This window comes from Mus caroli, unplaced genomic scaffold, assembly GCF_978045245.1.
Source record: "Mus caroli unplaced genomic scaffold, Mus_caroli_1 scaffold_17, whole genome shotgun sequence".
Taxonomy (NCBI): Eukaryota; Metazoa; Chordata; class Mammalia; order Rodentia; family Muridae; genus Mus; species Mus caroli.
This window is the reverse complement of record NW_028227272.1, coordinates 84,995,640-85,021,786: the sequence shown is the minus strand read 5'-3', so window position 1 is coordinate 85,021,786 and position 26,147 is coordinate 84,995,640. Positions and strand designations below refer to the sequence as shown.

The 26,147-nt window shown below is 39.1% G+C and overlaps 1 protein-coding gene across 3 annotated transcripts in view; it reads left to right on the top strand.

The window, feature by feature from the left end:
• Positions 1-26,147, top strand: part of Grik1 (glutamate ionotropic receptor kainate type subunit 1) — a 411,505-nt gene that overhangs the window by 227,092 nt on the left and 158,266 nt on the right. The gene's annotated exons all lie outside the window — the stretch shown is intronic.

The window sequence follows — 26,147 nt, the reverse complement described above, 5'->3', positions numbered from 1 at the left end:
GTCCAAATTTTACCAACATCTAGAGTAACTTGTGTTTCTTTCCTACTTGAAAGTATTTTAAAAATGAGAAAAGGTTAAAAAGAGCAGACTTGACAATGAGCTCCCAACCTGTGTTTCCAAAGTAGGCTGTGATCTGTGTAATGCACTACACTACTAAATCAAGATAAATAATAATTTTCAATTATAGGAAGAGGAGCAAATTTGCTTAGATGTCTTGAAATGAGAATTGTTATGCCAATAGGTCTTCAGGGAAAACATCTCCCAATGAAAGAGCTTAATCAAATAGACTCCCATGGGACACAGTGCATCTCCCTGCTTAATGGGCATAATAGCATCTTTTAAATTGGACAGATACTATTGTTACAGCAGACATGGCTTTCTGCATGGCTGGAAAAGCCCATTCCTCCTGATGGGGGACAGTGACAGAGCAAACATTTCTATGAATAAGCCATCTATCTTTCCCTCTGTTAGGTTCAGGTAAATATTTGAACCCTAAGTGTTTTAAGCTCTGAAAGGTGTCACTTCTAATTTTACCAAGTTAAGTTTGGACTGTAAAAACTGACAAAAGGGCTCTTCTCTTACCTTCCTGCTCCTGCTCTGTCCTTTTGCCACTTTGCCCCTCTCTCTCTCCACGTGCTCATGGCTGGCTCTTGGACTCCCTCTCCCTCTCCCTCTCCCTCTCCCTCTCCCTCTCCCTCTCCCTCTCCCTCTCCCTCTCCCTCTCCCTCTCCCTCTCCCTCTCCCTCTCCCTCTCCCTCTCCCTCTCCCTCTCCCTCTCCCTCTCCCTCTCCCTCTCCCTCTCCCTCTCCCTCTCCCTCTCCCTCTCCCTCTCCCTCTCCCTCTCCCTCTCCCTCTCCCTCTCCCTCTCCCTCTCCCTCTCCCTCTCCCTCTCCCTCTCCCCACCTTTTCCCTTTCTCTGTTTCTACTGCCCTCTCAACTCCCCTCTCCATGCCCTGAATAAACTCTATTCTACACTAAAACAAAACAAAACGAGACCTGACAAAGGTAGAGATACCAAAGTATGGCTAAAAACTTACTTTATCAATGGGAAAGTTAGAATTTGGGGATCTTGCCCTATTGATTTGCAAAGGACTAGGGGGACAATCCCTCAGGTATTGAATGAAATGTTGGTGAGGACAAAAAGACTTTTCAAAATACATTCATTACAGGGACAAGTATCACTGTATCTAAAGTGAGAGATTATGTTATTCTTCTACCCCAGCTACTAGAGCAAGCACATTCTAGATTGGACAGTGCAAAAGCAATAAACAAAAAATACCACTCAGTGTAATTCTAGTGCATTGTAATTTGCGGAGGACAGGGCTTCATGGCATCTCCCTGAGGAAGCTGAAAGGGTATGATTCAGCGACCAGAGCACAGTGGAGAGGTCGTGTTCTGCCTGAAACAGATGCTGTTCTGATCAAGTGCTGTTTCCCTGAGAACACACTGGCAACCGGCCAGCCCTGCATCCATCGTCCGTGGGGCAGCACTAAATGCGTGTAATCATACCCAGCCATTGACAAGAGCTACTGAACACCTGCTATCTTCCAAGCTGCATCCTGTGCATAATAAAGGCATTGTTTAAGTAAAACGTTTTGTAAGATGCAAGGCCCATGCTATCCTTAAGTATTACTATTGAAACCTGGAGATAAAGGTGAGACCTGGATCCATTCTGCCTTTCCCCTGGCTTGCAGCAGCATGAAGCAGTGATTCTTGCCATTTGACACAGCCTCATAATATGAGTTCTCATGGTTTTTGTAAACGTAATGACCCAGTTTCAGTCGCGATCTTATTATTTATCGACCATGTGACATGGGGAACCTAGCACGTCTGGCCTCAGGTGGCTCTCATAGAAATCATGGCTATCATGCAGTGTGGTTAACTGGAAGTCATGTAAGGTGACCATGAGCTTGTGAAGATTGCCTGGACCACTCGAGGATAAAGGCAGAATAGGGGCTCAACACAGTTAACTTGTAAGGCCCTTCATGTGTAAGGTGAACCCACAGTACGGGGGAAGCTTGCTCAATGGTGTCACCATGGTCCACAGCTCCCTGTGTCTACATAGTCAGAGGCAGGGTCAGCCAGATGACTCATGGAAACGCAACACAGAGGCAGAAACTACATGTTTTCTCAATCATGCATTTTTGCATTAACTTTGTCTTAGAAATATAATGTGAGGGTAAGCAGGGAGATGACTCAGTAGGTAAGAGTGTTTGCTATGCAAGCATTAGGACCTGAGTTCAAATCTCCAGCAAACATATTAAAATCTGGGTATGACCACATGGATACACATAACCCTAGTGTTATGGGGGCAGAGGCCGGATTTATGTGGCTTGTTGCCCCTAGTGTAGCTCTGTGTTCAGTGAATCTCTCTCTCTCTCTCTCTCTCTCTCTCTCTCTCTCTCTCTCTCTCTCTCTCTCTCTCTCTCTCTCTCTCTCTCTTTCTCAGAGGAATAAGAAAGGTTAAGAGGCACATGATGCTATTCTCTGGCATCCATAATCACATAGAGGACTGTGTACCTACACTCACATGGGACATATAGAACACACACACACACATACACCACACCCTTGAACTACTTATCTTTATTTCTGATTCTTTTGTCACACCCTTAAACTATACATCCAAATTGATTATACTTAACTTGCCTCACCCTAGTTCCTAATTCTAGGGTCCCCTCCACCAGTGCCAGTGCATTTACAATTGCTTAAGTTCCTAGCACCTAGCACCTTGTCGATGACAATGGTCCCAGGGGTCACTGATAGCCCATCAGACCACAATCAGCAGTCACTGGCTCATCTTCCTGTGCTGTAAAACTGAGATCAGTTATTTCCCTTCAGAAATGCTACAGTATCCATCTGCACTCATGCTATGGAAATGCTTTGAGTTATGTATTATTAACAGGATAACCAACCCCATAAGACGCTTGGGAAAGAGAATGTGGTCCGTGCATTTCGGTGCTCCCAAACATGTGAGAGCTTCCAGGATAACGAGGTCACAGGCACTGTCCATTGTTCTGTAGATCCCTAGTCTTAGTGAAAAGGATGGTCAAGGACAGCCATGTTAATGGCTTGGGAAGGGAATTAACAGACACTCATGTCATAGAGATGGACAGGTGCTGGGCTGAGGCTGTACAGCTGGACCCAAAACTTAGAACTAAGGCAGAGGGAAATTTTAGCTGTTGTTCCAGGAATATTTCTCCTAACTTAACCAGTATGTCCCAATTTTCAAAGTTTTTTTAATGTTCTTCTAGAACATTCCATTTCAACACTTCTCAAAAGTTCTACATCTCTTCATAACCTAGCTCTAAGAGTTTAGAAAGTATAAAATAAGACCCCAGTAAAGACTTACTGTTCATTTCGCAAAAGTTTCACAATTTGAATTGATTTAATTACATAAACTAGTGAATTTTCTGTTGGTTGTTTATTATTTTAAACATCCTTACCTCATTCTATATGTCAAAGTAAATTATAAATGAACTATAATACTAATCACTTAACAATCAACAGGAAAAAATATATAAAGCATTACTTTCTGATGTCAAAATAGAAAAGAATTTGTAATATTTTAGCCATGAAAAAATCACAAAATTAAATTTAAACATGGTCCCATTGAAGAGACGACCTCCAGTAGATAGTCAGGGCCCCCAGTTGAGGCAAGGAGCCACTGGCCCATCTTTTAAATTTTGACCAAGAATTATTCCTGTCTAAAGGAAACTCAGAGACAAAAATGGAGACAGAAGGATAATCTACCCAGTGACTGGCCGAACTTGGCATTCATCCTATGCATGCACACCAAACTCTAACACTATTACTGATCTCATATTGTTCCTGCAGACAGAAGTCTGGCATGTCCTCTGAGAGGCTCTACCAGTGGCTGACTGAGACAGATGCAGGTACTTACACCCAACCACTGGATTGAGGTCCGGGACCCCTATGGAAGAGTTGGGGCAAGGACTGAAGGAGCTTCGGGGGATGGCAACCCCATAGGAAGAAAAACAGTATCAACTAACCAGACCCTTCAGAGCTCCCAGAGACTAAGCCACCAACCGAGGAGCATACATGGGCTGGTCTGGGGCCTGGGCACATGTCCTTTGCTAAGGACTGCCTTGGCTGGCCTCAGTGGGAGAGGATTCTGTGGAAAATTGATGCCCCAGAAAATAAGGATGCTGGTGGTGGTGAAGTGGGGGAGCACCCTCTCAGAGGCAGGGAGTGAGGGAGAATGGGGTGAGGAACTTGGGGAGGGGGGGACTAGGGAGGGGGCAATTTTTGGAATGTAGATAAAATAATTTTATATAAAAAAAGTAAAAGTGAAATCAAATTGGTTTATGCTAAACAGGAAGGGCATCACATGGAGATTGAGATATAAAGACAAGGCTGCTGCTACATACTACAAATATCTGCCAGAAACCAAACTCCCTTAAGGAGGACTTGGGCTCGCTAAACATAAATAGTGCTCTACAAAGCTTTGGGGGGCTTGCTGTGTCATCTGTGTTCTTACCACTCAGCACAGCTCCTCTCTCCATTTCTGTAGTCAATGGGTTGCAAGGCTGTGGGGACAGACGTTGAGCTTTCAGTGTAAACTATGGGTACCTCAGTAGATAGGAGAGCCTTCTCCTGGTCCTAGTACAAAAGTCCAACAGAAACATATCTGGCACATACTGACACACAGAGCTATCACCACAGTATGGCCCAGCCCCCATCCCAACATCAGCCATGGTGTGGAAGCATGAATGGCCAGTTTCCGAAGATAAAGAGTATCTCTGTGTGAGAATATAGAATGAGCTGCATGAAGCTACACTTTCCTAATGAGAATAGAAAGGGCATAAGAAGAATATTCCTTTGCTTCATGTATAAATACATGAGATAAATATGAATATCTTATTCAAATTGGCAAGACAAGGATCAAAATTAGCCAAAAGAAAAGAAAGAAAGAGAGAGAGAGAGAGAGAGAGAAGGGAGGATGGAAGGGAGGGAACAGTGGAGGGAGGGAGGAAGATAGAGAAACACAATAGTAATTGGTGGGGAAATGCTGAACTCCATTAATAATCAATAAAATATGCATTTAAATAGTCATCATTGCCAAGTTTCTGTCTAGGGAATCGATTCCTTTTTATTTACAATACTTAGATATTCAGGAAGCTGTGTGCATCAATGCATCCATGGTAAGGATGAAATCAAATACAATCTTACTTTAAAATCTGATAATATGCATCAAGATCTTTAAAAGGAGTGTAATCGTTAGCTCTGGGTCCCATATAAAAGAATCAAAAGAACAAAACAAAGTACTAACCCAGTATTTTCCACAGGATATATTTATTGAAGCATTATTTCTCTGGCAAAGAAAAGGAGCTTTTACGTCATTGTAAATTACAGGAGCTTTTATCCAAACAAAGTTTGATTTTTAAGGATGGAAAGTCATCACTACAGTCAACATTTAATAAATATTAGGCAACATGGAAAATATCATTAATGACAAAAAAAATGCAGAAGCAAAACACAGCAGTTCACATCTGCAATCTAACATTCAAGGCAAGAGGATCAGAAACTTGAAGCCAGATTATGTTACAAAGTAAAACCCTATGTAAGAAAGGAAACCACAAAAATACATTCAAACAGCAAACAAGATTGTAAAAACATGCACCCAAATCTTGATATCATTAATTAAATGATTGGCAAAAAACTTAAATAAGTATGTTTATTTATTAAAGATTTTATTAAAATTTTCAAAACCGTCAGTAATATACTTGAATAACTTTTTTTAACAAAAAGGGAACACTTAGAAGTCTTCCAAAGTCTTGCAATGTAAAAGTTTTACTAACTTCTGAGTGAATAAGGAAATAATGTATGCATTTAAAAATACTTATAAAAAATGAAAATGTGAAACTCACATCAAAATATTTGAAATATAGTCAAAAATTGTAGAAAATAAGTACGCCAACCCAGTGCCTAAGTGAGCTTTTAATATATAGATATGTTTGTAAAGTTAAATATCTAAAATGATAGAAAGTTCAGATTGGATATGAAGAGCAATCTCCAAAATCATTTTATTAATAGTTTCTACAAACCTCTTAAAAAGAATAGCATTGAGAACATAAAAAATGCATCTCAGAGCTAGAGTAATAGCTCATCACTTAAGAGTGCTTGCTACTCAGCCTTATTTATAATATCCAGAAGCTGGAAAGAACCCAGATGTCCCTCAACAGAGGAATGGATATAGAAAATGTGGTACATTTACACAATGGAGTACTACTCAGCTATTAAAAACAATGGATTTATGAAATTCTTGGACAAATGATTGTATCTGGAGGATATCATCCTTAGTGAGGTAACCCAATCACAAAAGAAGTCATTAGATATACACTCACTGATAAGTGGATATTAGCCCAGAAACATAGAACACCCAAGATACAATTTGCAAAACACAAGAAAATCAAGAAGAGGGAAGACCAATGGGTGGATACTTCATTCCTCTTTAGAATAGGGAACAAAATACCCATGAAAGGAGTTACAGAGACAAAGTTTGGAGCTAAGATGAAAGGATGGACTATCCAGAGACTACCCCACCCGGGGATCCGTCCCATAATCAGCCACCAAACCCAGACACTATTGAATATGCCAGCAAGATTTTGCTGAAGGGACCCTGTTATAGCTGTCTCGGATGAGGCTATGCCAGTGCCTGGCAAATACAGAAGTGGATGCTCACAGTCATCTATAAGATGGAACATAGGGCCCCCAATGGAGAAGCGAGAGAAAGCACCCAAGGAGCTGAAGGGGTCTGCAACCCTGTAGGTGGACAACAATATGAACTAGCCAATACCCCCAGAGCTCGTGTCTCTAGCTGCATATATAGCAGAAGATGGCCTAGTCAGCTATCACTGGGAAGAGAGGCCTCTTAGTATTGCAAACTTTATATGCCCCAGTACAGGGGAATGCCAGGGCCAAGAAGCAGGAGTGGGTGGGTAGGGGAGCAGGGCAAAGGGAGGGTATAGGGAACTTTCAGGATAGCATTTGAAATATATATAAAGAAAATATCTAATAATAAATAAACAAAAAAGAAAACTAAAAATAATATATCCAAAGTCTAATTATTCTTGTGCCCATTAAAAAAAAAAAAAAAAGAGTGCTTGCTGCTCTTGAAGGGGAAATAACTTCAGTTCCCAGCAATCACATGAAACCACACAGCTGTCTGTAACTTCAGCTTCAGAGGAACCAATATTCTTATCCAGGCTTCACAGCATCCCTCCCTATACACATCACACAAGCCCAAAAACAAATACAAACACAGAGAGAGAGAGAGAGAGACAGAGAGAGACAGAGAGAGACAGAGAGACAGAGAGACAGAGAGACAGAGAGACAGAGAGAGAGATGATGGTGATGATAGATAGATAGATAGATAGATAGATAGATAGATAGATAGATGATAGATGACAAATAGATGATAGATATAATAAATCTTTAAAACAATTTTATCTCCATAATTGTATAATATGTAGATTTGTAAAATGTTAAAATCTTACTTAACTAGATGAAATATTGAACACATGAAATATTTCTTGCTAGATCAGTCTACCATAAATTATTGTGATCTCAAAGATACCAGTAAACATTTTAAAACATATTTACAGAAACATTTACAGAAACATTCAAAGCTATGAGATTCTGCTGATGAGGTCTTTTAAGCTTAAGGGAATTTCTTTATTTTTCCAAGACACAGAGTTATTTGAAATTCATCTATTACATCTTATTAAGATTAGATAACTCTAATAACTCAATCAGCAAGGCTTACATGTCACTATCATTTATTGACAGAAATGCAAAGTATCATATATGACATCAGCTAATCTAATTAAGCAACATAGGTAAAGAAAAACCCTCCGTGACCAAATATAATTTGTCTCAGCTTTGTACGCATGGGATAATGTAAAGAAATTCACTCATATAAAATATCTCATTAGAGGGAAATTGAACTCTGAGAATCACTTAATGAAAGCTAATACATTGTTTAGGATATGAATATAATTCACATTTATTTTAATTTTCATTTCTTGAACTATGTTAAATTAATAATATAGCATCTATTTCAATCCAACTTCTGAATAACAGGCAATGGCTTAACAGTAGAAGCATTTCAATTTAAATTTTAAAACGAAATAAGGAAACTAGCTCTCATCTTCTTATGCTGAAAATTCTAGCCAACATAATAAGCAAATCAGAAATGATGGATGTCTTAAAATAGTTATGTTATGAAAAATTGCGTTGGGAAACTTAAATTATTTGAAAAGAATTCATACATGCAAAGAGGTATATTATACATACACATAAAATCGATAATAATGAAAAAGAAAATATTACAAATCAAGCTCACTTGCTAGGGAAACATATAATTGTGTGAAATATGCTGTGATTTACTTTTAAATCTATAACAAATATCTTGATATGAATATCTCGAAATCTTAGGGAAATGAAATGCCTTTTAATATTTTGACTTTTGTAAATTTTTATTTTAAATAAATTCCAGGACATAAGCAAGCAATTATTTTCAAGAAAATCATTGCAAATAAAGGGAAGAATTGGATCCAATTGTAAAGGTCATTTACCCAGCAAGTTTGTAAACCAATATTAGCACCATGCAGAGCTACATATACTTAGGCAGAATAGCAATAATACAGAAATTATACAGTAACTCAATATATGAAAAACATCCTGTACCACCCTAGTAGAGACTGCATACATGCACATTTGTATGTGCAATTCTTATAACATAAGCATGTATAATTTAATATAGCATAAATCCTTTTATTAGCTTTGCTCATGCACACACTAGAAGGAATTTCAAGTTAACAAACTAAATCATGAAATAGCCTTATCAAAACTCCCAAGAAACTGAGTGATGGTTTGATGTGTAAGCTGCTTGCTTGGCAATCTGTGTTCATATTCTCAGAATTCACATTATAAAAATCCAGACTCAATAGGTGTGTCTGTGATGTCACTGATCTCACAACAATGTGGGAGGTAGACAGGAGACTGTCCTGATGCCAGCCTGGCTTAGGATGCTGTGATCAAGAGACCCTGACACCACTGAGCAGTGGTGGCTCATGCCTTCAATCCCAGCACTTGGGAGGCTGAGGCTGGCAGATTTCTGAGTTCAAAGACATCCTGGTCTACAGAGTGAGTTCCAGGACAGTCAGGGTTACACAGAGAAACCCTGTCCAGAAAAGAGAGAGAAAGAGAGAAGGAGAGAGAGAGAGAGAGAGACCCTGACACAAGCAAGTGAAACATGAGGACTTACCTGTGAAGTCTTCTGATATTCATACTTACACTCACACAAACATGAATATTCATACACTCATCAAAGACACACAAAGATTACAAGCACCCCATAGCAGCAATCATGTCAGTGAATTTTTATCAATTCTAGAAACAAAAACGTTTTAAATTGTAACTATTCCAACATCAGGCTCCATTCTGGAAAATGCCCCTCTCAACTACTGCCTTCAAATAATCAACGTTATATTCTTGTTTAAACAACTCCTTGCAGGCTCTGTTTTGTAAGTGGGTCTTTGAGGGCTCCCAGGCTGAAGGAATAGCTGTTATCTGTGCCCTAGACAGAGGTGAGCACAGAAGAGCTCTAGAGACTCACTCACGGGTGGTTAAGTGTCTAGTCAGTATTGCAAAAGTGACTTCTGTTCACAGGTCATCAGGCAGAACTGGCCATGCAGCCCCAGTCAGCTCCGAGTTAGGTACGTCCACTGATGCACTGATAGAAAAAAAGAAACCAGGAATCCTACAAACTACCACAAACGAGTTATACTTCATTGGTAGAAAACCAGTGTCTGACATCAGTAAGTCTAGAAATCGAACTGCCTGAAATTGTATTCTGCATTACCAAGAGTTTAACATATACTGAGAAAATATTGCCAATAAAAATGTCAGTGGCCTCATGTTGCTAGGCCCTGACTCAAACAAGGTAGGAGACAAGAGCCAACACCCATAAGTACTTCAATAGCAAAACCAGTACCATCTGAAGACATAAAATAAGGCAAATGTCAGGAAAAAGCAACTTCAAACCACAGATATGAATATAAATAATAAACATGGTTTTGAAATTTAAGTCGACAATAGCTAAGAGGATACCAATTAAAGAAATAAGAAAACCTGGCATAAAATGACCTAAAAGCATCAAGATCATGAATAATGATGGGCGTCTGCTGGCATCTTTTTCATTGTGAGTGCAAGAAGATGCTTGCAAGAAAGCAATGCTTTATACAGTGTACTGTGGACACCAATTAACCAGGTTAATTATAGGGAAACAGATCCAGACATGATGTGAAAAGGACAAAGGACGGGAGTAACCAACAATTTAGGAAATGACAAAAAGTTGCATCAGTTCATTGTAAATTCAGCACACCCCAGGCCACCTCAGTGAGATCTGAGCAAGGTAAGGAAGTGAAGAATCTATCAAGGTCATGGAAATTAAGCTGTTCCTAGGTAGGGGAAGAAGACCCAGTGTTGACATGCCTCTGTCTTCTGGCTCTGGGGGTATGTGCATCAGTATAGCACTATGTATAAATTATATTTGACTACAATAACAAATCCAATATACATTGCAATAAATTATGCATCCAGAACAAGTGACTAAGGGCCAGTATGAAATCAATAGATCAATCATTATATAACTGTATATAATTTATCTGCATTTCAAAACAAGCATAGAGAACTATAAGTTTTTATTAGGTATATGCTTTGAAAATATTGCTTTTGCATTTCCTCGGTTGTCTGTGGAGTGTGCTGCTGATTTCTTCGGCTGTGCATAAATTTCAGTTTGATACAATTTTCTTTCTGTTGCTTGCAATATTGGTGTCAGGGCAGGAAATCATTGCCCAGATTAAAGTCATGGATCTCTCATCCAATGTTTTCTCCTGGATATTTTATATTCAGACTTCTTTTTAAACCTTTCACAGGCCTTGTGTATATTGTTTTGTCTGATAGAAGATTTGTTTTTTACTGTGTATAGATGTTTTGTCTACATGGATGTCTGTGCAGCATATGTATACCTGGTACCTGTGGAGACCAGAAGAGGGCATCAGGTACCCTGCAACTGGAGTTCCAGGTAGTTGTGAGCAGCCATGTGGGTGCTGGGAATTAAATTCTAGTCCTCTGGAAGAGCAGCCAGTTCTCTTAACCACAAACTCCCCTCTGCAGCCCCCTATGTCTGCTTGAATATTAAGTTATAACTTTATCCTTTTCAACGTCAGTTTTCTTGGCTCCTGTGGCTGAAACACTGCCCTTTTCCAGTTGTGACTGATGGATGCCTTTGCCAAAGGTTCATTTCCAAATCAGCTCCACTGTGCAGCATACACTTCATCTCAGTAGCACACTGTAGGAATGACCATAGCTCCCTGAGGCGGCTTGAAGTCAGAAAGCACAATGTCTCTGGCTTTGTTCATTGTGTCTGCTACTCAGGGTCTTTTGCAGTTCCACAGTATTATTCACACTGTTCTTTCCATCTCTGTATAAAATACAATGGAGATTTTGATAGGAATTAACTGAAATTTGTATATCTTATTGAGAAGAATAAACACTAGAATAACAGGAGGTTCTGTTCTTCATGAGCATGGTATATATTCCCACTTGTATTTGGTTTTGAATGCTTTCCGGAAAGTTGTGTAGCTTTCTCTGGGTTTCTACTGTCTTTAAGTTTACTCCTAAGTATTATTTTGAAACTCTGGCAAGTGTTATATTTTTCTTAGTGAAAATTTCTTCTTCTTAGTACCTAGAAATGAAATCAATTTTATATTGAATAAGAGTAAAGGAAAACTCAGTAAAATAGTGAAACGAAATTGTCCAAACATTTAACAGTGTTTGCTTCATACTATGTAATGATATATGTGTTTGCTTTTCTTTCCATCCAACCATTTATGTAACCAATATGGGCAAGTATGTTTTAAATATGAAATATTGCAAGAACAAAAATGACCATACTCTCTCCATGCTGTGGTGTCCACTCCAGGACTTGAGAGAGAAGTATCGTCTTAAGTACACAGGTATGAAGAGTAAAGGAGACTTTCAGCTTTTAAAGGAAAATGTGAATATTTCCCAATTCCGCTGTTTGCCCTATCCAACATGAACTCTAACCTTGCTGTATAGTAGATCATCCCACAGTTCTCATGAACGAGCATGTTTGTCTTCTCTCCCATCTAGAGCCTCACTAACTCACCAGAGCATTTTCTCTTAGAAGTGACTTCCATTGGGGTCACTTGCATTTCATGTCTTGGTAAACTTTCATTTCCATCACTTCCAATACTTACTTTGTTTTTCTTTTGTAGCATAGGGCATTGAACCTAAGACATTGCACATGTCAGGCAATTAGTTTAATGCTGAATACATCCCCAGCTGATTTCATTCTATCATGGTGAATCTCAGGCTGAGACTTAGAAACATACCTCAACTTAAATCTGCTAAGCTCTAAACTCTAGAGCAGTGGTTTTCAACCTTTGTAATGCTATGGCCCTTTAATTTCCTCATGTCATTGTGACACACAAGCATAAAATTATTTTGTTGCTACTTCAGAACTGTAATTTTGTTACTATTATGAATCACAATGTAAATATCTGATATGCAACCCTAAAAGAATAACAATCAACAGGTTGATAGCGGACTCTAGTGTCTAGAGTCACTTGATAAGCAATAATCAATTCAGCCTCAAACATAAACATTAGACGACAAGAACTCTAACAGATAAAGGTTTACATCCAAGTTTCTGGAACTTTCTTAGACATTACATTATTAACTCAAGGGTCCATTTTTCATGATTTTAATATTGGTGAATAAAAAATGTTGCAAGAAGGGTATTTGCTGTTGGAGCACTTAGGAATATAGAAATTAAGAGGGGCAGATAGTTGACTACTTCATCTTGACATCAAGCATTAAGGAGATACATAGTGTGAACATATAACTTAGATTAGACCAACCAAAGACAGGTCGGTTTTTCTCACGGAAAGAGACATCATCTTCTTACTTAGAATATTTATTTGTAAATGCAAAAGGAAAATTAAAATTCATGACACGGGTCTAATATGTCTTTAGAGGTAGTATCATAGTTAGAGGGTTTATACTTCTCATTAGAACCCTATCTAGCTTTTCATAAAAGTGGCATGAAAATACTACTTTAACATACTTTTTATTTTAGTCCAAATGTAAGCAGATCTCTGGATCAAACTGCTTTTAGGATGTGATTATCAAGACAACTGGGCACAGTTGCGGGGGGAAAGTGTCCTGTGATCAAGAGAATGTCAGAAGCACACTGGGTTAAGCAGAGTTGAATTGCTTTCTTATTGCATGGCTTGTGGGCAATGTGCACATTACTGTGTAATGCGAATTTCCAGCAGGGCTGATGCTAGGCAGGGCTTCCTAAACATGTTTGACCACTAAAGGCCTTTTGTGTCTCCCATGTCTATGCATTGATAAATGCTTCCCAAAGGGAGCTATGAGCCTCCATTTGCTTTGGCTTCAGACCCCAGATTTCATTTCAACAACAGCCTTCCCTTCTTAGCAAACAGAAATTGCCAGCTGAAAAAAAAAAAAAAGCAGAAACAAAGGGGCATAAAGTAGAAAACTGGGATAAAACATGTAATAAAGCTTTCTTGGAACCCTGGGCTGTGAACTTGGCATATTCTACCCATTTAATTAATAAGCAGAAAAAATGGAATCAGGGGGCCTTTCATGTGAATACATGTCATTTAAATGAGATGTTAAAAGCTAGAAATATAACTGCTCTCAAGAGATATTAAAGCAATCCTAGACTTTTATAAGAGTGAAGGTTTTTGGCAGGACTTCACTGGCACCATTCCTGGTGGCTGCCTGGAAGCTGCAGTTGACTCGGACACCAGCCATCCCTGCATGAAATGAAGGTGCTGGCAGCCTGATGAGAAGTGTGCTCCCAGGGAGAGCAGAGCTTTGAGAGTGCTTGGGAACCAGGGGAGGTAATGGTTGGGAGAGAAGAAGCAATCAGTGCCACAGACACAGTAATGGGAAAAGTCAGTAGGTCTCGCCACATATATCAACCGCCTCCCTCACCTCCCAGGCCTCAGTGTTGCCAGGAAAGAGTGTTTCATGTGCCTCCATGCTTAGACACAAGACTGAACATCTCATCAACCAGACAGCCCTTTACGGGGACTGCTGGGCTGTGTTGTGTCAAGGCATAGAGTCCCAGCAAGTTCCCATTAGTACTCTCAAGGAAATACTCCTACACTCAAGCAATGGATGGGCTCTGGGCTTAAGAAGGTTTTTGATTGACATTTTATTTATATATACATTTAATATATACAAAATATATATTTATAAAGTATGCTATGACTCCGATTTATATGCATATGAAGAAGTTATGACTTTAAGTAATGATCGTATCACTCTTGACAAGTACAAGGAAAATTCTTTTTTTCCTAACTACTCTGAGATATGTATCTGCTGATCAGTGTATCCAGCTAGATGTACTACAGAATACCAGAAGCCTTTCTTCTATCTAACTACAGTATTGTGTTCCTGACCAACCCCTCTTCATCTCTCAATCTAAGTCTTCTAAGGTTTTGGGAAACACCATTCTAGTATTAGCCTCTACGATCAACATTTCAATGTTCCACTAATGATGAAGATCACACGGCACTGATCTTTGTCAGCTGGACTTACAACAGTTAAGAAGACATCCTCCAGGCCAGGATCTTTTGTCACAAATTACGTGGCTTGGTGTCTTTTTAGTGACTCTTTAAAAGGTGCTCATCTGGGAGAGTTTGGCATATGTCCCGTAGTGTTCATGTGTAGATTACAGGACAAGTTGTTTGAGTTGGTTCTGTTCTTCAACCTTATGGCTCCAGGTGATCAAACTCAGATCATCAAGTTTGGTGGCAACTACTTTTTACACTCTAAGCCATCTCCCTAAGCCAGGTTTCATTATATGTATATTCAGTATATCATATTATATAAGGTATCTGGATATTAGTTTGTCTTCATTCCATATATTCTATATCCTGCTGTAAATGATGCTGAAGCAATTGCAAGAGTGCAGGTGACTTTTGAACATGATTTCATTTTCCAGTAGTCAGATATCCAAAACCTGTGGTGGTTTAGGTTTTTCTTTCAGAGGCCTCTAGACTATTTTTCAAAATGGCTATACTAAACAAATTCCCCCATATAACCAAATTCATCCCTGGATGAAAGGATTCTTTGTAGAAGGGGACAAGGCTTGTACCTGGGCTTTGTTAGCTGAGTAATTGATGACTGCACATGGCTTCCCTTTCTGAAGCCTATCACTTAGGACTGGCATCTTTCTGAGAGCAAGAACCAAAGTATCCTTCACTGTATGTCATCCCCTAATGCTAGCATCGCCCTACACATTAACAGTTAATCAATAATGCTTTATAAACAAATTAAATATTGAAAGATACTATAAGAATATTTTGATTTTGAATGGCTATCTTTGCTTTTAATGTGTAGTACATTTATTAAGAACAATTACCTATAACATCTACAGAAAAATTCAGATTTTCCCCTCCCTCTGACTAGCTACCTTCTGAAGTGTGTCAGTTATTCCTTATAGACATGTGTCCTTCCATTTTTAGGGCATGCATATTGAATGTATGCAGATCTCTTTGAAGCATCAAAGAGAGAATTTAAATCTGGCTATTACCCCAGTTATGGAATAAAATGGATTCTCCCTTTCCAAGGACAATGATATATGAGGGTACTTGTAGAAGGTTGGGTCACAGCCAGACCACTGAGGCTCCACTTGTCTTTAGCCTATAACTCTCTCCTTACGCTAGACTTTCTGAAAGATTTAAAGCTCTCCTTATCCATTTCTCTTCCATTAAGTGATAGAACACCTGATTCCCACCCATATTTATCTACATAAGATCATTAAGGCTGTGTTAATGCCCAAAGTAAGACAGGAAGAGAGATGCTGGATGCGAAAGGGATTCTTAGAAATTAAACATGTAACCTTGAAATTAAAGGTGCAGTAAATATGAGCCTCGAGTAAATTGCTTATGATGCAATAAAGGAGAAATATGGATGTGGCAATAAAGGGAGGCAATATAATATTGTGTATTTAAGGAGCAGCTATCAGCAAAGGAATAGATCAAATTGCCATCTTGTTTTTTGTTGACAGCGTCTGGGATGGTTGTTCGTCTACATGAATGCAAAACAGGAGCCAGCACTGGAACTTCCCATTTCTAGATTGTCATTTAATAGATTGCCCTTGTTTCCTGAATGACCTCACAGTTTGTCACAGTGGACATACATCAGTTAATTAGGGGTGTGTACAGTTTATTAGCATGCACATATAGCAACAACCTGATCTGAACCTGCACTCTTCAAATGAAGTAAAAAAATAAAATAAATAAAAATTCCAATAAATCCTGTAATATAGTTAAGTGGAGTATTTGTAAGATTGCATCAGAGAGGTTAAAAAAAAGCTATTGAATGGGCTGAATAAAGTGACACTTTAGAAAGAAGAAATGGCATTATTAAAATCAGCTAATAGTGGCAAATATCAGGAAAGCACAATTGGCAGCTATCAAATACAGTGGACCATGAAGAAGTTCTAGTTTTCAAAGCATAGTGATGTGACTATATAGTTAGTAAGTTATTATACATGTTCACTATATGTTTATATTTCCTACAACAGAGGACTTTGGAATGTTTTCACCAAAGGGAAATAATAAATAGGTGGGAGGTAGGAAACATTCTCCTTACACGAATCAAATCAGGACCTATTGTACAAATGGATGCATACATATATAGATTTATCAAAATGGACTGTGTGACAAACTTTAGTTATTTTGAATCCATTCAAAGTGAAAAGAATTAAAAATAAGTCTATCTGTATATTGCATCAGAAACCTGCAGCTTCTATAGTAAATTATTTCAGGGCTACGGAAATGGATCGCCCAATAAAATGCTTGTTAAAAACACAAGGGTCTGTTTTTAGATCAGCAGGGCTCATGTAAAATGTCAGATGTGGCAGAATACATCTGTAGTCCCAGTACTAAGGAGGCAGATAAGTAGATCCCTGGAGCACAGGGGCTAACCAACCTAGCTGAACTGGTGAGCTAAGGCTCTATAAGGGATCAAAAACAAATACAACAAAAGCCAAAGTAAAATGATTGATGAAGGCACTGATGTTAACCCCTGACCTCCACACTCACACACACAGATGTGCATGCTTAAATACATACAAAGCACACATACACACACGCACACACACACACACACACTCACTCGCACACACATTCACCATTAAACTTGGTTACATAAAGTAAAAGTAATGGATTCTCTAACAATACAAAAAGCCAGAAATCCAAATTCAGAGAACTGACAGTGTCCTGCCCCTCCTCACATTATCCAAGTGATTCAGCTCGTGCATATTCCCTCTTTTATTGTCTCTGAGAACTCCTTGGATTGTCTGTCGACACTTGCTGTCAAGTGATTTTTCTCCAGGACTATTGCGTTATACACAACGCCCACTGTAATGACACCCTCACTTCCACATTCAGAAACAACTTCTAGAACATCTGCATGAACATAGTAAGCTCCCGAGCTGACATTTTCTCTTAAGCACATAAGAGGCGGCACAGAGTAATCAATCACACTCCCAAGCCAAGCTCCCGGTTCTGCACTTCAGCAATATCAATGACTACTTAAATCTCCAAACACAATGTCATCCTTCATTCTCGTCTCTTAGGCTTTGTCAGAGAACCCTACCAGCCCTACCTTCTATTCAAGGAGATTTTTTTTTCACACCATCAATAACAACAATCTGAACTTAATCACCATCATCTCTCAGCTAAATTACTGAAGTGCCACTTGTAGAACAGGGACAAGAACAGATCTTCCTGTGTTTGCCTCTTGCCCATCTCCTCATTAACACAAAACCTATACTGATTTCTCTTGCAATATGAAACATCACTTAACCACTCTGCTCAAAGCCTACTGGCAGCTTTTCATGCCTCTTAGAATAAAGCCACAATCTTATCACCGTTTACTAAGCTCTCTGTAATCCACTCCAATCTAGCTCTATCACTTGGTTAAGCTCTTTTGCCAAAGTCTGACTCACCCAATTTCAGCCACTGAAGTCCTTTAAAAAAATGACCCAAAATAGCTCCTGTCTCTTATCACTTTGCTCCCTCTGAATAGAACACTCTTCTCTCAACACCTTCTGTCCATTGCCTCCGTTCTTTCAGATTCTTACTCAGGTAACTGTAGGGTGAAGACATGCCTGGCCTCTTCGTAGGCATCCCACTGCCCCCATCACACTTCTGAATAGCTTCTAGAAGAAAAGCTCCTAAAGTCACATACTCACAATCTCTTTCTCCATCCTTCTGGCCCTGCCCCTTCCTTTTTCTTCAGAATCTCACTATATAAGCCTGTGCTGGCTGAAACTCTCTATGTCAACCAGGCTGCTCTTACACTCACAGAGAACAGTCTCCTTCTGCCTTCCAAGTATGGGGATGCCATGAGTGCACTTTCATGCTTGGTTGTTACAATTCATCTCTTTTGTACACGGTATATTCCCTGTGCCTCATACAGCACTGGTTTTGACCACACAAAATATTTTATAAATAAATGACCAGAAGAAATACTGACTTGTTGGATGAATTATTAAATTTTGTGAAAGATTCATAGGTCATAAAATATAAAAACAGCTGAAACATATATATATATATGTATATATATATATATGTGTGTGTATATGCATGTATATATTCATATAATGCACAATGCAAATCTACTGGATTTCTAAAATAGCTATTGGAATATATATTTATTATAAGTCAAGCCTAGTCAAAAAATAATCTTCTTATGGGAATAGGACTCTGTTCCCATATGACTCTCATTTTTTTTTTTTGTCATTAAATGAAGGAAAAATTCTCTGGTTCGGTTTCTTGGTGGTTTTCAAGGAATAAAGTGAGCCACTGTTACAATTCCTACCCATAATACAGTGAAGCCCCATCTGAAGGGAGCCAGGGTGGTGATGGTTGGCAAGAAGAATATCATGTTTTCTAAGGTCCATGACCTGGCCCAGATCAGGTCCTCTGTATCTACATTATAGTTTTCGTACTCCATAGAAACTGTAACTGAAAGGCAGGTTACAAAGATTGGACATCCTTGAAAGCCAAAAGAGAAAGTAAAGAAATCAGTGGGCTATTGCAGGAGGCTGGGAATCTTCATAAAGTGTTCAGTCCTCTCTTATGGTTCTCTAAGAATGGGATATGAACTAGGAAAAGCTTGAAAAGTATCTGCTAGAGTTCAAATGTTGTATATGCTTTAAAACATCAGTGTGCTAAAGGTCTGGTTTCCAGAGTGGCACTGTCCAGGGTACTGAAGACCTTGATGAGGTTGAACCTTATGGGAAATCCTTAGGTCACTGAAGTAATTTCCTCAAAGGGGACACTCTTCCCCCACTTTGCTTTCTGGTCACAAATCATGCAGTGTGTGCTCCAAGCAATCTTACCATGATTTATTTTCTCATCATATCCCAAATTCAAGGAGCCAATAAATCAGGGGCAAGAATCTCCCAACTGCCGAGCCAAAATATACCTTTTCATTTTATAAATAAAGTACCTCAGGTATGTTGTTATAGTGAAAGAAAGCATATGCATGCACCGTGGCTGTTGCGTATGTTCAGAAGGTTCATGAAATAAAGCATTTGTTCTCAGCCTTCTCTGAGTGCTAAGTGCCACACGTTGCTTACAGTGGCCACGTTATTAATCAAATAGTACTGAGATTTGTCATGGTGGACAAGTCTCTTCTAGATCCGCATGAAATTACTTGGTGCAAATGAAAAACTTTCTGTTGAACACCCCTCCCCACATCCCTCATCACTCCTTGTAGACAACTTCGTCCATGTGCAGGATATTGCTATATGAGTGCTTTCCATGAGTGATTGCCACGTCATAGTGAAGCAACAGCAGCAGCAGTGCACGGTGAGCGTACACTTCCGCCTCCTAAACTGATGGACGATAGCTTTCTCTTTGCTTGTCATACATTACAGTTCCAAGAAAAAAGTGGTATTTAGATAAAGGTGATTGACACTACACCACTAAATGTGTTTTCATTTTAAAGCCCTTAGGGTAAAAAAGACAAGATGAACAAACTCGCTTCTTAAGGCTACAAAAGCAAACAAACAAGCACACAGTATAAGTAGACTAGATGGTTAAGATAATAGAAATAGAACTGTATTTTCATCCTGTCTGCAAGGCTGGAGGTACAGGATGAAGGAATGGCAGGCTTGTCTTCTCCTTGCCTGCAGATCACCGCTTCAGTTGTTTGTCCTCATGTAAACTAGCTTTTGCATGATTGTATGCAGGGATATACTGTGTGTGAATTCCAGTTTCTTATTGTTTTAAGGATTTATTTATTTATTTATTTATTTATTTATTTATTTATTTATATTTTGTGTGTGTATAGGAATTTTGCCTGCATGCATATTGATCCATGCACCCTGAGTACATAGTACCTGTAGAGGTGAGAAAAAAGTGTCATATCCTCAGAACTGGAGTTACACATGGTTGTTAGCTGCAGTGTGGGTTTTGAGACTGAGACCCAGGTGCTCTGAAAGAGCAAGACGTGCTCTCTACTGCTGAGCCATTTTTCCAACCCCATCATTTTCTTCTCTTATAATAACAGACTGGATCAGGCACACCCATGCTGCCTTGTTCTAAACCAAGTTACCTTGAAAAATGCAGTCAGTTTTTAGGTATTGGGCACTGGAGTTAGGGCTTTAGTATATGTGCTTAGGGTGGAAACACTTCAGGCCATAAAAATGACATACACACAAGAAAAGGGTATTTTTAGTTCAAATTATCTCAAAGCCATGGACATAGTCCTTATTTGTTTTATATTCTATATTTAGTGGCTGTGTGTGATAGCAGAGCAGGAGTATAGTATGTGTGTATGTTTGTATGTAAATATATATATATATGTATATATTTTAAGCACACACACATACATATACATATATGTATATGTGTGTGAGTATATATATATATATATACATATATATATATATATATATATATATATGATGTTTAGTATAAGCTTTATTTGTGCCAATCTCTATTCTTCCATGTAAAGTATAATGGGAGAAAAGCAATACAAGAAACCCAGAAACCTTCAAATATAAGTCTAAATATAAATTACACAATATTTCCCAAATTCATACCCATTTTGGTATTGATAACAAATACCAAACTATAAGGAGTACTAAACACTGATATCACTTCAAATAACAGAAATATCTGTACAGAAAGCTAGAGCATGATTCTTCAAAGCCCAACTTCTAGTTTTAGAAAATACTGGTTTATATTTTAAGTGGATAACATATGCCAAATGCACAGATGTGTGGATGCCCCTGCGTGTGAGTATGCAAGCCAGAGGGTGACACTGGGTATCATACTCCCTCTGCCATCCCCCACTTTATTATTTAAGACAGAGTCTCTAATTGAACCTGGAGATTTCCAATTAGCTAGACCAGTTGGCCAGTGAGCTCCTAGGATCTCTTTGTAGATGACATGCCCGCCACCACGCCCATCGTTTTTATGTCAGGACTGAGAACATGGCTCACTCCGTGCATAAACTGTCTTGCCATCCTACCATGAAGACCTGAATATGAAACACTGCCTATCTAAGCTTCTAACCCTTTGTTGGGTTAGTTCTGCCAAGAATCTTGAGCTGTGACACTGAGCTGCAAGCAGTTTAGGGAAAGGGAGAAGGAGTGGGGGCTGTGCATTACTGAAACCGTTTGGCCTTGCTCGCCTTCCTGATGGTGATGGGGCAGAGGGCTTGATTCCAAATGTATCTAGACTGGTGTGTGATCTGCAATTCCCAGCCTGACCCACATCACAGTAACAACACAAAGTGCTTCACCAACACTTTTCATGCTTTGCTTCTTCATAAGATATAAATGATGAATGCAAGCATGGCCACCCACACCTCTGAGGTTCTACCTTGGCGGGCTTCATCTGCCATGCTCAACAGTTACAGCCCAAAAGGGAGCTTGTTCATCTGGACTTCTCACAGTCTTCCCTCTTTATACACTGCTGATATTACCTGAGCAATTTAGATAGATACATAGATAGATAGATAGATAGATAGATAGATAGATAGATAGATAGATAGATAGACAGACAGATAGACAGATAGAAAGTAAGCAGATAGATGATAAATAGAGAGAGAGGTAGATAGTTTATATAGATTAAAGATAGATTGATAGTTGATAGATGATTATAGATGGATAGATGATTGATTGATTAATTGATTCATAGATATGATAGATAGATGATAGGTAGATAGATGATTATAGATGAATAGATGATTGATTGATTGATTGATTGATTTATAGATATGATAGATAGATGATAGATAGATAGATAGATAGATAGATAGATAGATAGATAGATAGATAGATAGTCAGGTGATAGATGGATAGATACATAAGCAGGTAAATAAATGGATAGATAGACTGGCATATGATAAATAGATAGATAGGTAGATGATAGATAGATAGATAGATAGATAGATAGATAGATAGATAGATAGATGATAGATAGATAGATAGATAGATAGATAGATAGATAGATAGATAGATAGATAGATGGAAGAGTGTCTTTTCCATACTCATTAGGCCTTAAAGAAGCATCTTAACTTCATCTTTTCTACTTTTTTTCCACAATTGGCCACCTTAGGACTAGAAGTTATGGCCCATTCAGCTCAAATGAGAGAGATCAAAATTTGTAGAAGTGCCTTGACCTCAGTAGGAAGAGAGACACCAAGAGAGAATGGGCTGCAAGAATAGAGGGGGAACAGAGCAACAACTGAGGGGGGAATCTTCCTTCTGACAAGTGGGACTCAGCCCTCCAGATGGCTGAGGCCAGAAGTTAGCCCCACAAAGACACTCCCAGAAGGATTTAAATATCTCATTGAAAAAGGCCTACCCACAAATCTCAAAAAGTAAGAGAGAGATAAAAACAGAGAAGAAAAGACAGGAAGAAGGAGGATGGAAATGTAAGAAAAGAGGAAGAAAGAGAGAGAAGAGAGAGAACAGTACGACAAAGAATGGAAGGGGAGGAACAGAGGGAAGGAAGGGGGATGAAGAGAGGGAGAAAAGAATGAATCATGCAGGTGTCCCCAGGCACTGTTCCTCTGCCTTTAGGATTAAGCATTCCACATCTTAAATCGGAAGCTGTGGAAAGGAAGAGGCTCACCCACCGTCTGAGGCACCAGCCATGCTTCTATTCACAACAACATTGTCCTGTCTGAGCAGATACTGTTTTTTCAGTGTTTCCCCAGCAGTCTGCTCACTGCTTCTTACCGTATATCTGGGATACCTGTCAGATGCTCTCCTTAGAAGAAAAGCTGAGTGTGGTGAAGTGCTGAGCTAGTGACATGGTGCATAATTTTCACTTGGCAAATGAAAGATAGACATTTTCCCCAAAGTACTGAAATGGAGTTCAGCTGCAGACTAAATACATAAAAAATAAGCTAATACTTTCCTTAAATCCAAGAACATTCATTTTTGTGCCAAATTAACTGTAGACTAGAGGAATCATTTTGAACTGAGCAGGAAGTTCCAAAATGGGTAGCAACTGGTTTGTATCACCATCACCAATATTCAATAATACCAACCCTTTTCTGGGGAAAAAATGTGTTTTCAGAATAGTGGGCTAAGTTTTCACATCTCCTCTATAAACCAGGGGGAGCAATAGAGAATTATCATCCACATTCAGACATGACAAAAGTATAGATAGCTTGGTGACATGAAAATAGAAGCGCACACATGTGTACTGGATGACCAGACACACGAATTTGTCACACATGAGGCTAATGACTGAATTATTTGGGAACAATATGTGCTATCTCTGTTTCCTTTTCATTTACTAAATCAGGAAAAATATGTACTCCTTTGCGTGTTAGTTACAGTTTTGAGGAAAACTACACAGAAAGGGCTGTGTTAGGGTGATTTTCTTCCCACAACTTAAAAATATCAAAGACGTGTTAGTGTTAGGTAAAGCAAGGCTCCACATTTCAGAACTTCTGTTCTTCATCCAGGAGCACATCCCCTGTCACAGCATATCCGACACACCCTGATGATGCTCTCCTTGAAGTCTGGGGTTGACTTTGTCCCTAAGTAGTTCCAGTTCGAGCATCTTAAAGTGCCTTGGTCTGTATAGAGGCAGATTCTGAGGGCCGTGGACTCTGTCACAGAGTCCTTGCTGGGGCTGGGGAAAGAGACTTGTGGACAAGCAATTGCTAATGACTGCTACGGACACTCTAGTATCAAGCGTCCTCTGCGTGGGTCACCTTGACCACAGCAATAAGCTCATTTTACGTCAATCTGCCTGAGATCACTCAGCACTTCTCCTGTGACCTCCTCACCTGTCAGGACACTGACAACTCACAGCGCCCAAAGAAAGTGGAAGTCACTCCCTAATTGCCCATTTGTGATTGACACAAGGAAAACACGGACATTTTCTCGAGATACTACTTTTGGAACAAATATCTCCCCTGGGTCTTTAGGTGAAGGTTAACATGACATCATTGTTTATTCTTAACTATGGTTTTATAGAGAACTGTAGTAGTAACCTACACATGAGTGGTTCAAGCTATTGATCTATAAATGCCAGAAATTACCTGAAGAAGCCAAGTTAGGTTACGATAGGTCTTCTTATTTCTCATAATTAAGAAAGTCAATTCAACAGAAAACTATATATGTGCTTTTAAAAAAAAATCTAATCTTTCAAAGTAGGGCCTGTATAATTACATTTAGTTAAGATATGAACATTGAAGTTCTCTATCTGAGGAAGAACAAACAGAAATCATACACATGATGACTATGTGTGATTTTATTGCAGTGTGTGTGTATGTGTGTGTGTACATATGTGCTTGTATGTTTGCTTGAATCAAAAGAGAATTTATAGTACTCACAAGTTTGGAAATACCTAGTTCTGACCCTTAGCAAGGAACAAAGAGAGTAGATAAACTGCAGCCCACTAGCATCCAGCATGCCACAGGCATGAGTTACGGCCTATTTTCAGAGGAAGCAGAGTCAGGTAAATCAAGAACTGAGCTGAATAGAGGTCAGTTTACAGGGCTTCGATGGAACAGTCTGTGTCTATGGAGATAATCTCAGGACTACACGTGAAGAATATTAAGAACATACAACGAACCATATCTGCATCATCTCTATCCAGCACCAATATTTCTCAAAAAGACTGAGCTGGAGTCTCTGATGACAGCCACAGCCGAATAATATTATTATCTGTAGTGAGATAGGTACTCGTGTTTAAGATAACAGAACCTAGGACATGAAAGAACGCATTTCCCCAGAGTTAGAACCCATGTTTGCTTTGGGGTATATTTAAATGATTTTTCAAACAGAGAAAATTTCCTTTAAATCTGACAGTATGCTTTGGAACATATTAGGATGTGTAGAATGTGACCCCAGCATTCTGAGCTCTAAAACCTAGAAAAGATGTTTTCATTCTGGAGAAAAAAAAATCTCAGAATGGGATTCTGATCTATCCCCAGTCCATCCCTGTCCATCCCTACTACAGTTAGGTCCAGAAGGTCTACTTTTTAAAGCAAACTTATCTTTAGTCATACATATGTGTGTGAGTGAGATGGATGCATCAATATATGGTGGTAAGGAAGTGCACATGAGTGTGAACAGTGTTATGCACATAGTGTGTGGGGGTATACATGAGAGTAGGGGTGAGGGTACACATGAGGTGGAGGTAGGGATGCACATGAGGGTGGGGTGGGTGTTCATGAGTGTGGAGGACATGCTCATGAGTGGGTGGGTGGGGGTGCACATGAATGTGGGGTTCGGGATGCTCATGAGTGCAGGCTCCCAGCAAATCATGTGTTCCGGATACTGGCTTTCAAGCGGTTATGAGCAGACTAGTGTGGGTTCTGGCAACTAAGCTTGGGTCCTCTCAAAGAGCCATACGCCTGTCCTTAACTGCTGAGTTATTACCCAGCTCCTAAAAGCTCTGTTTTCAATAGAAAAGTTGTAATTCCAAGGCAGGAGTGCCTACCAGAATAGAGTTTAAGTTATGTCTAGATCAAACACACCACAACTCTTGTAAAAGTTG